This window comes from Melopsittacus undulatus, chromosome 12 (genome assembly GCF_012275295.1).
Source record: "Melopsittacus undulatus isolate bMelUnd1 chromosome 12, bMelUnd1.mat.Z, whole genome shotgun sequence".
NCBI classification, from domain to species: Eukaryota; Metazoa; Chordata; class Aves; order Psittaciformes; family Psittaculidae; genus Melopsittacus; species Melopsittacus undulatus.
This window is the reverse complement of record NC_047538.1, coordinates 22,673,643-22,692,432: the sequence shown is the minus strand read 5'-3', so window position 1 is coordinate 22,692,432 and position 18,790 is coordinate 22,673,643. Positions and strand designations below refer to the sequence as shown.

General features: G+C 40.0%; 1 protein-coding gene across 1 annotated transcript in view; it reads left to right on the top strand.

The window, feature by feature from the left end:
* The window catches only part of TMEM132D (transmembrane protein 132D), a 182,248-nt gene that overhangs the window by 141,245 nt on the left and 22,213 nt on the right, over nt 1–18,790 (top strand). The gene's annotated exons all lie outside the window — the stretch shown is intronic.

Sequence of the window (18,790 nt, the reverse complement as noted above, 5' to 3'; positions counted from 1 at the left end):
ACTAAAAGCTTGTAAGAAGTCCTGCATATTCCTACTCAGCTTGGTTAATGGTTAACACACCTTAACGATAGTGGAAGGACACGGTCAGCAGTAGCAATTGTAGGAGATGTGGTAGAAAGTATTCCAGCATAGTGACAGAAATGTTGGCTTGTCTACAGCAGCTTTTATCTTTTCACAAACTCATCTGTGGCTGTCACTTGAGAAGAGGAAGTGAGAGACATGGCTACAAATAAGAGTTAAAATTCAATGTTTTTTAACATAACCAGCATGTTGCAAAGCCATTACAAATACTACAGGCTGCCCCTGCAGCTGCTGGAAATCCCTGTTATCCCATTAGTTTTTGTGAACTACACCATATTGAGGACTTGGCCTTTGTGAAATTTGCCTTTGCCTGAAGCTGACAGGATTGCTAAGCTTTCTCCCTGTTATGGTAGTTCATTTTAATTTGAATTCAAACAGCCAAAGGTAGTGTTCAGCTTCAAAGCAAGCCTCTCTGGGCCCCATCACCTGACAGATTATTCCTAGTGACCATTTTTTGCCTTTATAGGCAAAGATGGGTGTAGGTGCTTGGTTGTTACTGTCATATGGAAAACTGTTGGGGGGGTTAAGACAAATGTACAGGTTTAGTAACTTTGTGTCACAGAAGGAGTGATAACTTTGAGCAGGGTAATTGAAGAATAGAGCTCAGTACAGGTTTAAATGATCTTTCTTGCACTCTCTATACAGATGTTTTTTTTTGCTCAAATACGATTTTTACGCTCACTGGCCTTGCTTCAAGTAATTTCTTCATGATAATTTCTTATACACAAGATGAACCCAAGCAATTTCAAAGTCCAGCATTTTTTATTTTTCCCTTTTAGAATCTACTCAGGGTTTCTATTTCTCTGCACAGGCACCATGTTGGCATTTTCTGATTAAATGTGTCTGTCTAGCTGTCTTAAAAGAGACAATTTTTTTGCTTCTATGAAGCCCTTTTGAACCTGATAAATCAGCCAAGTATAGCAAACTCTTAGATTGAATCTAGGTTTAAAACCAGAAAGAAATTAATTGGGGTCCTTGTCTTCCCTGTGGAAGTTAATAGACTAAGTCTTCACTAACTCAGTCATTAGCTAACTTTTTAACTGTATAAAAAGAATCTGAAAGCAAATACATCATTTGGAAGATATTTTAAAAATCAGTTTTGTTTTCTGGAGTTTTATCAGAATTATTTGGCATGTTCATCGGATGTTTGTGCAACGGTTTTGTCTGAATTAAATCTACAACAATCTGTAGGATAAATATGCTCAACTCTAACCCTGGCAAAGAAATTAAAGTTGCAATACTGCTCAAGCGAATACCTAACATTGGTTGTAAATACATGAATATACCAATAAAGGCTTGTGTGCTTATCATTGCACAACGATGCTAAAGATAGGCCCTATGTCAAAACAGGAAATCACTAGTCAGAGATCAAGATGTTCTGGTCTTCTGCAAACAACCCCTTGAGTTCACAGCTCTGCAGCAGGAAGGCAGGTTTGAGCAGCATTGACTTGAGTTTAAAGGGAGCTCTTAATTGAAAATGTGTCTCAGAGTTTCCAGTTTACTTGCTAGGTTTCACTTCAAGCCTTATTCACAGACATCTAATGAAGATAAAGATACATAATTACTGGCCAGCCTTCAGCATGCAACAGTAATTAGAGTTTCTGCTCTCTGGACATTAGAGTAGTGAATAGAAAATGGAAGAAAAAGTCTGCTTAAGATGCCCATTGAAATATAAAGAAAAATTAAATTTCTTTGTGTCTTTCCCATTGCTGTTTTTCAATGCATCTGTCATGTAGCATCTAACAGATTGATTACGTCTTCGTGGCTTAGCTTTTATTCCTGTTTCCTTGGTGTTGATTAATGATGAGTTTAAGCTCATTTTCCTTGCAGAATGAGGATACCTCATTTTTCTTTTAGTTTCAGGGACCACATTTATTACTCAGTTCTTTCATCTGAGACTTCAAAGATCTTTAAAGAGCTGGACCAAATTCTGCACTAACTTGTTTCCTGCCAGACTTGGTTGAATAAGTCAGGACAGAATTTAGCCCATTGAAACAATATATTTATTAACAAATCATTATCTGAAATTATTTGGTCCATCATGACAGAGTAACCACACCAAAAATAACATGGAGGCATGCTGGGAGCTGTTTCACCAATGAGGAATACGAGACACAGAAAAGTTAAAGTGAGAATTTCAAAGTGCTGTGAAGAGATTCTGAACGTTGAAGTACATTGTAGAACTCCTACTGACCTCATGCAAAAGAGATCGGTGAGCAGACTTTTTTGCTGAGTTGTTAATATGGATCAAATTCTAAGATGATTTGAATGAAAAATGAGAAGAGAGGAAACAATGTCTTTTACTCTGTCATTTTGAAAAGACATTCCCATTCAAAATGACCTTTGTTTTCAAGGCTCAACCAAGCCTGAAAGTCTCCAAAGCAACACTTTCCAATGCTTTGGGTTTCCAATTTGATGAGTTAATTGAAAATCTGCATTTTGGTTGCCCTGAAATGAAAACTCCTTTAGGTTCATTTTGTTTGATCAGTTAACTAAAAATTCCAATTATTCTCAGCTCTGTCCAGAAGCCACTTGCCAGAAGTAACAGTGAATGGTGCCAACACTGAGAACGGGATACAGTTTCTCTGTCTCTTTTATGTAATACACTGTGTATTTTGTAGAGGATTCCATTCAAAATCTGTGTGTTATCCAAAATTGTGTAATTTTCTAACAAACTGCCTGTAGCTTATTTCCTTCTAGAGCATCTTGTTCCTTTCTTAGATAAAGGTGCAAACGGGAGGCAGACATACTAACTTCTGTCTATATTACAAGCAAACTCCTGGGACAGAAGGAGTGAAAGGAGGGTCGCGACTTCTGGTATCTCTTGCACAACTTGGGACTTAATGAGGAGCCATGGGGTTGTGCAGGATGTTATGTTGTGGCTTCTCCCTCTGAATTCCCATTTCCCAAAGCTCTACAACCAGTTCTGGCTCTGGGACAATTGGCAGGCATTTTTGTTTGTCCTCTGCAGCATCTCATCTTTCTGGCTTTGAGTGAGGAGTGAAGCAGTGATGTTTTATCCCTGCTTGCTGTTTATCAAGCAGCTGTAGAGTTGCAAAGCCAGATTGCTCCTACATGATAGGAAGCTACTGCTGATGGAGCGAAGGGTTGTTACCCACTTTGTTCTGTTCGTTTTGGACTCTATTAGAGGGGATAACAATGCACCTGGCAACTTGTAAAATATTACTGCAGGCTAATAAATCTTTCAGTAACACTTAGTATTGTTTTATCATTGGCAAAATGCCTTCTTTTTAAACAAGTGACAGACTTTACGAAAACTGAAGTGTCAGAGCATTTAAAACAGCCTGAAGCAGACAGTGTTTTAAAACATGAAACTTTCAGCAGCTGTTTCTTTTCTTCCTCACACTGGTTTCTTTTCTTACTTACACTTCAGGGACAAGTTGAATTCCACAGTTAGTAGAGGGACAGAGTGAAAAATCAAAAGGAGGAGATAACTGAGTCCAGGATTTTATCTGCTCCTTAGTTTAGCCTTGACAGATCCAGTGCTGCCGATTTCACAACCATATTGCTAGTGGCACTCCATTTGATATTCTTTTTACAACACATTCTTAGATGCATGTGATTACACAAGCTTTCAGTTGCAGCTTTTAACTGGAAAAGAAAACCTTCATGGCAGGTCAAAAGCATAGGGTCCCAAAATGGAGGTACTGCAAAGATACACAGGAGAGTATGGAGAATCACAGTTTTCCTGTGATCTCTGGAGTTTAAGCCCAGCTGAGAGTGATTGGAGGTGTATGTTATGGCCTCATGGAGTTGAATAGCTCAGGTAGTCAAAGGAGAAACCAAGTGGTCACCCTTTCCTGTCGCTTTCTCTAGTGATTTGGTAGAGGTAGAAGGACAGAAGGAGGAGAAAGCATCCTGCAGTGGGGCAAAGCAAAATAGGGGACAAAGGAGAGTGAGCAAGATGAAACCCCTGTTTCAGAAGCAATAATCTATTAAACCAGCTAACCATAATGTGCAACATCACATTCAAGTGAAGTTGTCACATGGGTTTTGGTTGCTCAAGGTTCAGAAGATGCAAATAGAAAGAAAAGCCAGGTGTAATCAGCGTAGTTTGATGAATAATATCAAAGAAAATACTTTCCCATCAGCAAATAGTATTTTGTCTGGATTGAACACTTGCTGGAATATGGTTGTGTAGGACTGGATTTTGTAATGGGAAAATAAATCTCTGCCTTGAGGGCTCAGTGAAGATCAAGTTCATGCCATGTTTTTCCACATTATAATGTATTTTCTCTCACCAGCTGAATTGCCTTGTTCCATCCCAAATAATCTTGATCTGTCTTGAAACAAACATTTGATTTAAGTCAGCAAATGGATGTTTTTATTTTCTGCAATGTCCAAACATTTCATTCTGATAGAAAATGATGAAGTCATGTCCTGTCATTTCAACTCAGTTTCAGTATTCCTGACATCAGAGTCTTTCTGAACTTTTCACCTTACAATGAAGCAACTGTGAAGAACAAAATGCTTCTTCCAACTGCTCTAGCAATCAGGAGACAGCAAAAACTCAGGAAAATGTGGCATCTAAATTAAAAGTTGTAATCATAATTGTCAGTGCATGTGCTGTTAGTGTTGCTTATAAAGGGAGTGGGACCAGTTTTATTCTCTTTCTGATATGAAGAGCAGACATAGCAAAGGAGAGTTCTGAATGTAGAACTGCTATAACAGTCCCACATGTTCTAGGACTCAACTGAAGCTCACCTAAAGCTGTTGAAGTTACTGACTTTGTCTCTTTTCCATACTGCTTATTCACAATTTGGATGTGAATCTTGACAAGTGAAAAGGTTTTTGTGGAGTTGTTTGCCTTTTTGTAATTATCCATACTGAAAATCCCGGTGACTGCTACAGTTGCTGCTGTCTAAAGTTTCTTTGTATTTGTGCAAGCCTATAAGCCTGAAGATGTAGAACCTCTCTGTAACACAAAAAATCCAAATAATTCCTGATTGAAGACTTCCTTAAAATTATACAGAAGATACTCAGAAATCTGTCTCTTTGTGCTTAATGGGAAATACGTGTTCTTGTAGAGGCAGGGATGAAAATCTCTTTTCTCTTTGCATGTTTCTGTTCCTTTATTAGGAGGAATATGTGTATATTCATAAAAAGTATAAGGCAAAAATCTAAAGAATATCCAGTCACTAATGCCAAAGGAGATCTGAGTGGGCAGATTTAATCATTTGATGAACCCAAAAGGGGCTGATGAATGTCCCTAATGTATTAAACCATTGCTAAGGTGCAAATCTATGACTGTTTCATAGGAACTAACATGGAGCTGCCACCCCTGTCTTTCTGCTGGCTGGGAGTGCAGCTGAGTGAAAATTCATCTTTCCTTTTGCTACTGCTTCTTTTTTTTTTCTGTGGATGAGCTGTGTGCCTGCTCAGCTCCCTGCTCCCTCACTGAGTTCATTTCACATGCTCGCAGTGCTTGTGCCAGCACTGGAAAAGAAGTGACATCGGAGTAGGAATCAGTAGCTGAGGGTGAGAGATGGTCAGGAGCGCTTCTTTCTCTTATGTGTTTGCTTAAATGACATGAGAATTATGTTTCTGAGTGTCAGATTTGTACAGTGAAAGACGTAGAAATGTCAAAACCACCTTTCCTTCCAAAGGGGACTGGGAGTTTTACCACTAGTGTTGAGAAGTGCTCCATCATCTCAAAGAAAAGAGATTGGTTGATTGCTAGAAAAAATGTGCCAAGGAGGTAAGGAACAGACAAGCTAAATACAAAGGGAAATTAGTTCTTTCTTCCACTGAGCTAAGCCAGCAGTGCATTATTGAAACACATGATGTCACATTGATAGAAATGAAAGCTAAATTTGGCTCACATCATCCAATAGCACCTGTCTCCAAAACTTGCATTAATCATTGTAAGTTGTGATTATTTCTCTTCAGAAGATCCCTCTAGCTTTAAAACTCTTTGGGTTCTTCAGTTCCAGTGACCGTCTGCCACTTCCTTTTAGAAGTTGTGGTATTTATAGCTCTTTGTGCCTTCTGTAAGCCAGCCTCCAGATCATGACATAAATTCTGTGTCGCTTTGTTACCATGCAATGAAAAGTTGCAATATGCCATATAAATTACTGTCTTCTTGGCCCAATTTAGGATTTTTCTGGATGTCTGAGGTACAGATGGATGTCATTCTGGATATCTCAGCCACAGAATGACTTTGCTTTTGCTTATCATTTGGAAGACTGTCCCAATATTGTATTACCTATGGAAGGGAATGGTCTTATTAAAACAAAAATACATGTGACAATGTATTTTCAGCTGATTTAAATACACTTAGATCCTATGACTGTAATCATGGCCTGTTCTCTCTTCTTCAGTGGTAATGAAGAGAGGAGGTATGGTCTGGTGGTTAAATCTGGGTAGGGATTTAGGCATTACAGATTATAATAAGGGCTCAGTCTGCATACAGTGTGTGACACTTGATTTTAATTTCATTTGCCTCTGCCTTAATTAAATAGGATAACAGTTGGATAACCTATTGGATGGGTTTTCAGACACTGCATGGAAATGTGCTGGTTATAGTGGGGGCTCTGGTGTATGCTTTCAGCTGTGACATCAGTGTGCTATTGTGAACATTGGCATGTCATTTGTTTGATCTGTCTCAGCATAGACATATACGAAAGATGTATAATGGTTATGAATTACCTTGACAGATAGAGAACATTAACACTAAATCCTTGAAAAATGCTTTGAGATCTTTATATAAAATGTACTATCAGCATTACAATTGTTACTAATATACATTAACTAGGACAGAGACAGACTCTTAAGGAAGCACTCCTGTTAAATTTAACTTAATCACAGCACATAAAAATTACTGTCATGATAAAATATTAGTGGCTGAGTAAGGATTTAGAAATATTTCCAGATTTCTTATGTAAAAGAGTCTGTGCAGGTCTGCTGACTGAAGATTTCTTCTCTTTCATCCACTGTCTGAACCATATTGCATTACTTTCTAGGCTGTTGTTGAGGCAAGCATGTAATCCTCTTTGCCTGAAGCTTAAATGGCAAGAACTTTGTGCATCAGGCCACAGGCTAAATGAATTGACTTAGGCAAGGTAAGTTTAAGACCTTTCTGGTTGAATCACAAATACTTTTCTATGCTGCTTTAGGCAGGTAATCATGCTTACTATTTACCAGACCAAGCATTAATTAACAGGAGTTAAGAAATGCAGACACAGATCTAGAGGGTGAACAGTTCCCTTTGAAACCATGGAGAGTGATACTTGAATTTGTGAGTGCAGTCCAGAGCACTTCTAAATTCAGGCATTTAGACATCGATGTCCTGCTACAGTTCTAATGGTAAAACATCTCTATCCACACAGCAGGTTTTCATGTCTCTCTTCCCTTCCATATATATGCAGGAAAATGAATGTAAAGACAGTACATGGGAGACGATTTGTCCATCTTTGGATAGGCTTCTTTCTCCAGTTCTTGTCTGTTAGCTCCTGTTGTTGCTAACATTCAGCTAATGGTACCCACCACACCCATCATTTCAATTCAGCCTCATCTCTCAGTCCTGCAGTTCTTCTGTAGCGGCTTTCCAGCTGTGCCACTATCGCTGCTGCTCTTGCTATTTTTCTGTGCTTGATGTGTCTTAAATATTTTCTCTCTGTTTCTGCCCTTACCTACCCTTTGGGTTGCCACTTTTTAGCCTTCTTATATCAGCCCTATTTCTAGTCTTTTCTGAAAGCTTTGAGACGACAAAATATCTAGTGGTACCTTAATGTCTCATAAGCACCATTTGCTGCATGCCCAGATCCTACAGTTCCTCATTTAACATTTGCAGAAGTGCTCAACTTCCACTTGCAGAGCTAGGTAAGCTTGGGCAAAACAAATATATCTCATAAGAGACCAATTTATTCTTTTCCAGAGATGTTTTTGATGTGGCATAATCAAATCTTAAAAATTACTATCCTTAAATAACTCAGAATGAGCATGTTTTGAGGCAGATGTTTTTGTGTTTTCATTCTCTCAAGTGCAGTGTAGTCCGGCTTGGGCTCTTAGCACTTCCCTGGTTTCCTGTGATGACTTTTGGCTACCCATTTACTTGCTCTCTCTGTTGTTACTTACAGAACTGATGTAATACTTCTGAAGGATTTCCAAGAAGATAAACAAATAAAACACATCTCAAAAGTGCTTTGAGATGTCAGAATACAAAGAGTTATCCGAGTCCAGTTTATTATCAAAAATAGTTATCTATAATAGTTCTCACGCTGTATACACTTGACAGAATCTGGTCTTCTGCCTTTTCTAAGGCTGGGGCTGGGGTATTATATCTATTTGTAGGAGACATTAGTGCTATTATTTTTCCCACATCAGCTACCCCTAGGAATGCTGAGCAACTTTCCCATTTCAGCCTTCTTTCGCAGCATTGTCTTGTTTAAGTGATTATTGGATGATAAGCCTGATTTCTGAAGCTATTTAGGCATTCAAATCCAACTAATTTAATTGGGAATTAGAAACCTAAGCACCTACAAAAAGTGGCCTTAATGGCTCTTCAATTTTATTTAAAAGAGTGTGTATTTAGAGCAGGTAGGTATTACAGAAAGCTGATATTTTCTCTAAATTTATATAATCTCTTCCATATAATAACTATTAAAATAACCAGATTATTTGCAAGCAGGTAATTATTTAGCAATTGTAAAGGGTTTTGTTTGAGTAAATTTAGGGCACCTTCTTTAGATTTAAGGATTCAGCCATTTTTTTTCAGCATTTCTGAGTATGAGAAAAGCTGTTGTAGGGTTTGAGATTTTGTGCAGACCTGGAGCTGATACCAAGATGAAACCTATGAACATGACGTTCCATTACATGCTCCATTTCTTCCACTAACAGCCGGAGAGGGAAGAGTGAAACTTCAGTAATGAAGGAAAGTATCATTTGCCCTGGTGACTTAGCATCTAAAGGCACAATGAATGTGTACTGAACTACATTTTAGGCATCATCTGTAAGCACTGGATTAATTGCACTTGACTGACACTAACAGATAAAATCAGGCCCAGTCTCACATGCTCACATACAATTTTTGTAATGATTAGATCTGATTTCTACTGCTGAAAATCCAGAGTTAACGCAGTGCAGTTAATGGGATTGCTGTGCACTTTATTTGATGAAGAGGAAGTCTATTCCTTATTGCGAATTTTTGTGTCTAAGCACAGCTCTCACTGTCCCTGGATGGTTTAGTTTGGCATCAGCTTGATGCTGAAAGCAAAGATCAGCCAGAGCCAATTTTAGCTGTTTCAGTGCCATAGCCATAAGTCAGCCCATGTTTCCTTGAAAGTTCTTCACACATTTTGATGATGCTGAGCTGAGTTTCAAGCTTGTAACAAATCTTGAAAGCAACTGTTTCCCTAGGGCTGAGAATTTCATCACAAGGATTTCACACAGGCCTGCAGACAGGAGAAGAAACAGCCCCCCTGGCAATACAGTTGTATGAACTACACTAATTTTTGAAGACACCTTGACAAGTAGCTTTCCAAATTCTGCCCTTTGTTCCCAGGTTAAACAATGTGTGTGTCTAATCTCATCTCCTGCTGTGTTCTAAACAGATTAAGCTGGGCTGCATTCACTGATATTTATGTCTTTGGAGCTCAAGCTGCAAGGAAAGCTGTACATAGGTATGAGTAACCTCATCCTGTACTTCTCAGTCTCCAGATCTAACAGTTATCATCTGATCTCCAGCTGGGCCAATTGCTGACAAGAGTTTTCTTCATGGACTGATTGGTTTTTCTGTTGCTGTTGAGGCTTAGAAAACTGAGTGCATAAAATGAGACATTAAATGTCATAAAGTGTGCCCAACACAGAAAAACTGGAGAAAAGATAAATCAGAAATTACTAGGGCACATTTGAAGATGATCCCAGAAGCACATTAACTGGGCGAATACTTCCTTCACTCAACAGCACAGGAAACAAATACAGAAATAATCTGGTATTGTGCTGTTAGAGGGGGGATACATGGTGGAAGAGTCTTGGTCTCTTTCCCATTCAGACATCAGCAAAAGGTGAGTTACCTACTTTACACGCTATCAAGGGTAAAGTGATTTACAAACTTCTAGTTTAAACAATTATTTTTAATCATATACTTCTGCCTGAGGTTGATGTCAAGAAGATGTCAATCTTTTAGAGCCATAAAGCGTTCCTTAATTTGCAATGGCTATCCCCAGATTTAGTAATATTTAGCTTTGTCTGATCTGTCATTTATTTTTTGTTTAGTGAAAGGATTAGAAAAACAACTTGGTTGTAAGGCTGAGGTTTTCAGTGTGATTTAAGGTCACTAACCTGGTATACTCTAATGGGAGTTGAGCACTCAACTTCAGGTTACATTGGAAAATATAGTTCAAGAAATGAGTTTAAGTGCATGATTAGGGTGAAATCTGAGCTACCTCTGGCAAGGTCTGACAGCAAGCAGGTAATGTCCACCAACCCAAAAGCAGAAACACTCTCATCCACCAGCCAGCTGCAGTAAGTATAGAAAATGTTGCTGAACCCTCGGACTTATTACTCAGCTATCGCTGCATTTCCCTTTAGATGCAAAGCCTTCTGTTCAGACCCACCCAGTACCTGCAGCACACAAGTTGGAACTGGGAAGCATGTTTATGTCTTCTGGAATCTAGTCCCGTTGCAGATCAGTTTGCTGCTAGCAGATTTTATGGTTGCTTCAGGGCTGCCCTAAGTTTTAATGAGTTTTAATGAGCTAAGTCATAATGAGATGATCACTCAGGCAAGCTTTCTTGGAGTTTGGTATGTTTTCTCATCCTGGGAACAACCCCAGCTTGGCTGTTCCATCAGAAGCTGACACTGCAAGGAGCAGTCTAGTTATGCTTAAGTGGAAAAGCCTCATATGTTTTCTTTCCTCTTCATATCAAGACAGGAGTGCAGGCAGGCCAAAGAGCATATGTCTGAGGATACCTGGAGGTCCCCCCAGCTCATCAAAGAAGAAAAATAAGGAAAAAAAACTGCTGAAAATGATCCCGTTCTGCCTGCACTGGTGTCCTTGGTAACAAGAGGGAAACTACTGACAGTGGTTTTCTTACAAAGATGAACCCCAGTATGGAATGAATGGCAGCTTCCTAGGGAATGGGACACGACCATGATCTCCCACTGTGTACTTGTCTGTTCCACTAAATACTTACCTAGTTGCCTTGGCCTTTTGGGAAGTTACATCAAGTGTTTCATTTGTTAGAGTCATGTTTTTTCTTTCACTTGAAATGTAGCCTGAAATGCAGAAAAGAGCGGTTTCTAATTAAGCTCCCGCCTAAATCCATTATAAGCTTCTGAATTCATTGGGACAGGGAGATAAAAGAGCTGTAATGATCTCAATGTGTAAATATGGATGTAAAAGTTTGTTTGGAGAGAAGGAGGTTAGAGGCCAGATACCATGAAACTGAACATAAAGCTGCTTGGTAGAAATTTAATCAGTGCATTAGTTTCATGGATTTTCATAAAAATAAAGTAATAATGCACATTCATGTTTCAGATCATAAATGTGAAGTGACAGGCCATGTGTTAGCACTGAAATTATATTATAGACCAAAAAACAATAATAGATGAAATTGAAAAAGCGCAACAGAGAGTTGTAATAGAATTGGGCATTGGCATAAATATAAATCATAAAAGGGAGATAGATTTAATGAAAGATATGAAAGCCAGAAACTCAAGGTGTTAAAAAGATCATCTGCTCGTCTGATAAAAATCCCTAAGGCTACACAACTGTTAGCTGAAACAGCCAGATTTACTAAAAGTAGATGAACTTTAAAATTGCATGAGGAGTAACATATTACAAGGGAATGTGCAGCTGCAGTACACACAGTCTATTAAGAAGTTGTGCAAAAGAGGAAGAAACTTACACTGATCCATTGAAAAATTATCTTTGCCTGTAAATTTTGTCAGAAGATTTACAAGTAGGTATGGGAATGAGAAAAATCTGTTGTAATCCAGAGCCTAGATAGCAACACTTACATGCTAGCCAGCTATAAGTATCTGGAAGAAAGCACTCTCTGTGAAATGAGTTGGCCAGGCTAATTCTGTGGATGTTTTTTGTGCATAAAAAGCAGGTAGGACAGACAGAGATGCCATGTGAGTGATGTCTCCATCTAAGTGTCTGCTAATGTGACAAGATTTATTTTAGCTGGTGAAAGCCTTTCAGGTTTCACACATATCCATCTATATGTGCAAAACACCCTAAAATCTCCCTTGTCTGCACACGTCTGAGGGAAGAAGGCTCAAAGATCCAGATAAAACTGTGCTAAGATCTCCTCTCAGTTTCTGAGGGTGATAGAACAACTCTTTTTTAGTACTGCTTTATGCAAAAAAACCTGTGGAACCAACAACTTTGAAGTGCAGCTTCATCCCAAGCAGTCCTATAGGCATGAATAACTACACACTGAGATTTTGCATCAATCATAGTTCTGCTGGAAATATCACACTTCATTTTCCTTCTCTCTCCATTATATGGAGTCCTGCTTTTCAAACAAATGAAAAGGATTAGGGAACCCCTTCTTAACTGCTGTATCTCAACCCACTGAAATACACATATACATACACAGAGACTGGGTGAGACACAGCAGGGAAGAGCCCAGGGAGGAACTGTACATATCCTGTAATCAGCTTTTCTCTTTCTATAGCATGATTTTGCATGGTGAGCATAATCTTAGCAAGTGCCTCATAACATCTTCCTGAGGCAGACAACCCTTCTTGATCTGAGGGAATTTAATAAGTCCCCTTAAAATCTCACAACAGGTAATTCTTGGAGACGTTCAGAAGGCTTTGTGGAGCCCATTAAGTGTTGTATCACACAAAGTGTTCTCTCTTTCCCGGTCTTACTCTCCCTGGGAATGGATGAGTGTCAGTCATCAGATATATGGTAGGTCTTGAAGTTGGGTGCACTGAGTGATGGCACAGTTGGGCTTCCAGCAGGAAATAGGTAGAGAATGACGGAATGCCAACTAACCTTGCAATCTGCTGCTTTGAAGCCACAGTGACAAGTGCATGATTAGCAAGCACAGACTACCCAATGAGCACAGTCTGTTCTCAATAAAACATGTAAAGTTATGAGCAGCCAGAATAATGCACCAGGTTGAGTTCAATCGCAGCAATATTTAGCCCTTGTCATCATCTGTCTTCTCATCCCACTGGTGAGTATGAGGGATAAAACCAGAGCAAGCTGCTGCCAGCTCGCTGTGCCGAGAGCTTCACATTAATTATGTACATTTTTCCAAGGAACTTTCCATATAGTTGAGCTGTCCAGTTTGTTCACATTGTCTGGAAATCAAGAGGAGAGGGTGCAGCTGCCTGGCTGCTCTAGGTGCCTGCAAGGTGGGCCAGGGCATGTTTATGCAGGGGACTTGCAGATTAGCATAAGTGAAGTACTAAAGACTGAGTATATCTGGCACAGCAGTGACACTAAATACATGAGTGTTGCTGGGTTTTGGCCATGAGGTCTCTATAAAAGAGCAAGTGTGGCTGTGAAATGGCAGAGAAGATCTGACAGGCTGCACTGTCTTATCACTTGCATACCCTGTAGAAAAGTGAAACACATATCCACCTAACTGGAATTCCTGAAGAGCCTTGCCATAAAAACTGCTCCACTCATCCTCCTGGTGGGTTTTTTAAGCTTAAGAAAAAAAGTAATCTTAGCATCCTGCTAAAAAGTCAGCAGAACAGCTCTGCTCTTCCATGGAGGTCTGTGTGAGGGACTCAAACCCCTAACACAGTTCACAAATGTAGGCACTTGTTGCCGAGCTAAAAAGCACCAGCCTCATGAGATGCACTGTCTTGCAAGCTTTATTCCTCCCCTGAGAGCAGTGTCTGCAAAGGTGAGTGCTGATGCTTAGCTGGTGCTGTGGTAGGACTTTTGGAAGCACTGCTTTTGGGAACAGTCAGCATACCCTGATATGATGGGTCTGGCCTGATTCTGAGCTTACTTAGACATGAGAGTCAAGAAAGAGGAGTTGGTGCCTCAGCTTTGTTGTATATTTTGAGTGGTCTTAGGCTTGTAGCTGTGTATTTGTGTGATTTGTAGCAGAATGAGAGACAGTCCAGGACTAAGGCTCCTTCACCTGCCTCATTCAAATAAATAACAATAACTGTCAAACTCTGCTGACTCCCCTTTCCACTCCCCTATGTGCTATTTTCAGGAGATCTTTTATTTTAGACGGTTCATTTCTGCCAGCTCCTGTGTGAGTAACAGCAGGTACTCTTTCAGGGACTAGTGAAGGTGTAACATGTCTCTGAGCACTGCAAGAGCAAGTGAAGCAGCTGCTCGACAATTCTGTTCCATGTTTTCATATGTTTCTCTGGAGGTGGGTGTATCTGTTGAAAGGAGATGCAGGTCATTCCAGGTTACTGCAGAACTTGGTGCAAATCTTGGTGTTCTGAAGACCCTCGCTTATGCCTCTGAGTTTAAAATCTGTAATGAATTAGACACATGAGTAGTCATCCATCCTTTGTAGTGTAAGCCTGATTTCCAGAGAGGGATTTTCAGCATGAAATAGCAGAATTTGATATCCATATCTGATCATTTGGGAACTCAGCACCGAAGTAAGCCTAGTGTCCTTGAAATCCAAGCACACATTATGTGAATTTGGAAGGTTTTGCTAATTGGACCATTGTTCAATTACTAGGCCAAATCCAGGTTAAAGGTTTCATCACGGCTTCCTGTGTTTTCCTCTTCATGTCTTTGCTGCATGTGTGCATGGAGAATGCATGCATGGAGCTGCTCTGCTTCTCTCAAACTATGCTGGGAGAGACAAGCTGCTGACTGGTACAGTTCCTCCATTAACCATCCAGAGTTCATCATAGGCTTTAAATAGGAGACTGCTGGGAGAAATCCAGGTACAGAGTACACAGACCCATGCCTGCTCTTTCCTGTAACTTCTATACCCTAGTGTCTTCACATGAAATGCATCTTCACAGGGGCTTCTGGATCAGTTATGCAGCTTTGTTATTAACATCATCAATTCCTAAACACTGAGAATATGCAAGTTGTGTCAATACAACAGGGTTATATACTTTCAGATGGGCTCTCTTCCATAATCTGGCTATTCTTTCTTCTTTTCTGTTTGAAGATAGTTCTGAAATCAAAGTTCAGGGCTCACCTTGATTTAACAGTAAACAGATAGATGGTATGGGTGCTTGTCAGATGGAGAGAGTGTGAAAGCATTTGGAAGATCAAAGCAGCATGACTCCCATCAGAGTCAATGGGGAACAAGCAGCTAAAATCTTACAAAATGCTTTCAAATTATCCTCCACCTTTGATTTCCCATCCTCACTGAAACCAGCTCTTGAAATGTTTTATTGAATGTGTTTCTCTTGTCATTTCTTTGAAAGTGGAAGGAAGCTTGGAGGAACTGTAGTCTCAGGTTAGCAGCAAGATCAACTGCTTTTCACTTATAGGCCAAATGGCATCTAGGCTGCTCTGCCATGTAACCCCATTAGCTGCAATGGGGCTGACAGGTTGAGAGCTAGAGCACAATTTGGCTTTCTCTTTTGTTACAGTAGGAAAAGCTGAAGTTTTTCTAATCTTATGCTGACCCCAAGTATGTTTTAAGAACTAACTTTGCTTTGCTATTAGCCCCAGGCACATCATAGCCTAAATCTTAGTCTGTTCTCTGCTGCATTGTAAGGGCTATACACACAAGACAGACAATTGCTCTTTCCATGTTTATTATTGTCTCTTTTAGTACATTTATATTATGACAACACCTACGTCTCCCAAGAGCATGGAGTCTCAATGACCAGGACCTCCAGTTCCCTATCAGAGACTGTCATGTCACAATCTGAACAGCTGTGAATAAAGCATCATTGAATGAACAAAATGAGAAAACGAACCTTTTGTGAGGTCAAATGGCAGAGGTGAAGCAGAAACTGCATCTCTTCAGTGCTCACCTAGACCTGTATCCATTCAATGAGTGTGCTTTTTGTGTCATTTTTTCTAGAGTGTCTGTGGGAGGGAATAGTTTCAGGCCTGGCTTTTCTATTCATGCCAAGTGTGTGGTTTGGTTGATACGCTGGAGGGAAGGAATGCCATCCAGAGGGACCTTGACACGCTTGTGAGGTGGGCTGCTGCCAGCTTTATGAAGTTTAACCATGCCAAGTGCAAGCTCCTACACCTGGGTTGGAGCAATCCCAGGCACAGCTACAGGTTGGGCAGAGAAGAGATTCAGAGCAGCCCTGCAGAGAAGTTTTTGGGGGTATTGGTCAATGAGAAATTTTACATGAGCCATCAGTGTGCACTCACAGCCCAGAAAGCAACCGTATCCTGGGCTGCATCAAAAGGAGTGTGACCAGCAGGTCAAAGGAGGTGATCCTGCCCCTCTACTCTGCTCTTGTGAGACCTCACCTGGAGCATTGTGTGCAGTTCTGGTGCCCTCAACATAAAATGGACATGGTACTGTTAGAACAAGTCCAGAGGAGGCCACGAGGATGATCAGGGACTGGAGCACCTCCCATATGAAGACAGGCTGAGAAAGTTGTGGCTGTTCATCCTGGAGAAGAGAAGGCTGCATGGAGACCTCAGAGCAGCCTTCCAGTATCTGAAGGGGGCCTACAGGGATGCTGGAGAGGGACTCTTCATTAGGACTGTAGTGACAGAACATGGGGTAATGGTTAAAACTTAAGCAGGGAAGTTCAGATTGGATATAAGAAAGACGTTCTTTAATGTGAGGGTGGTGAGGCACTAGAATGGATTGCCCAAAGAAGTTGTGAATGCTCCATCCCTCTTGGTGTTCAAGGCCAGATTGGACATAGCCTTGGGTGATATGGGTTAGTGTGAGGTGTCCCTGCCCATGGCAGGGGGTTGGAACTGGATGATCTTAAGGTCCTTTCCAACCCTAAGTATTCTGTGATTTTGTGATTATATTTTTGTGGTTTGGTTGATTAATATCAAATTTCAGAGTAATGAGACTTCATTTCTAGCCCCAGATAACAGTTGCAGATTCCCCAGAACTTTGTGACCATGGGAAAACTTCATTCCTTCATTTGTGCTAAGAGGATAATAATAACTATACTATACAAACAAGTATTTTAATGAAACAAGTGCATGAAGAGGCACTGAGACTTCACAGTGATGTGCTTTACAATATGTTATTGGGAGATATATTATTTGCAAATGCTGAGAAAGTATTAGATAATAGTAAGAGTTTGAATATAAAATGTTAATCATTATCACCATTGTTATTATTTTATTTGACTGTACAAAAGAAGAGACACGGAAATGAAACGGTATTGAGCTGTAGTAATTTACCTGGTCCTAAATCAGGCTTTTGTTTAGCTGTATGAGGAAAGCAGAATGCCTTTGTCCCATCTTTTTAATATGTTTTTTCCTTGAATTTTCTGGGTTTAATGAAATGCAATCAATTTTTAGGCAATGGCTTGTCTTGCACATCAGAACACTTCACAAAGTGACGTAAATTATCACCATTGTTGCTGTAAATACAGGTGAGGATAATATATTTAGCATTTTATCACATCTTATAAGGAAAGAAGAAAGTATAAAAAAAGTTTACTTTGTGCACTGCAAACTTATTTAATTGCATTCTAGCAACATAAATTACATTGGTACAAAGACCGTAGTTAACTCCAGGTCATCAGGAAGGGTGCTGAACACCGCAGTCTGCTTTTGTCTCCTGTCTAGAAGTTCAGAGGAGCTTTCAGTGGTGGCTTTCACATGGGTTGCATTGTTCTGGCTGTTAGTGTGCAAAATATATTTTCCAGTATAACAGGACTCATTTTTGCTTTTGTGATCAATATTGAATCTGAGGGACAAAGATGGAGTACGTGTTTTCTTTCTCCCGTATTTCCCTATCCTGTATTTTATTCAGGTTTTTTTATCCAGCTTTATACTTTGCTCTTACCTTCTTTGGATTGTATCTATTTCAAACCATTTTCTACTCTATTAAGATCATTTTGAATTCTAAAGATGTTCTCCAATGTACTTACAGCCCCTCCCAGCTTGGCATCATCTGCAAATTTAATTAAATTAATTAAATGAAAATTAACTGAAAGATTCCCATTGACTTCCAGGGGCATTGGAGTGAATCCAGACTGTCTTACATCTTTAAGAAGTGGTTCAAGGGAGATACACTTACTGCTTCACAGGCTGTTTTTGTAAGCAAGAAGACAGATGCATGCTGAATAATTCAGGGTCATCATTGCTGACTGAGAGAGATTTAACTAATTTGTCAAAATAAGGACCTTTGCTCATAGTGGGGAGCAAGTGGTTTTGGGTTATTTCTATCCCCAGAGAGACACTGGAGGAGCATGGGTTTGGATCTGCACCATCATGAGGGGCTTGTATAGAGATATAAAATGAAAGGTAAGTGTCAGTAGCAGTGGTGTTTGCAGATGTTGGGAGACATGTTAGAATGATGATGGTGATGCTTTCCCTTTAGCCTGATGGAAACAGCACTGCTACCCAGTCTGTGGAATACTTGGGAATGCCAGGATCACACCCATCCTGTTCCCAGCTTTGGCCTAGTGTACATATGCACACACACACGCATACACACACACAGGCATGCACCACTTGATTCATTGCTGTTTCCCCATTAAAAGGAAATCAGATGGCATTGAGAGCGTGACATCTTCCTTAAATGAGTGCAAGGAGAGCAAGTCCCTAGCAGAGGGGGAAAGGACAGACAGCCCTGTCTGGATCTTGGCTGATAACAAGCAAGGTGCAGAGAGGAGT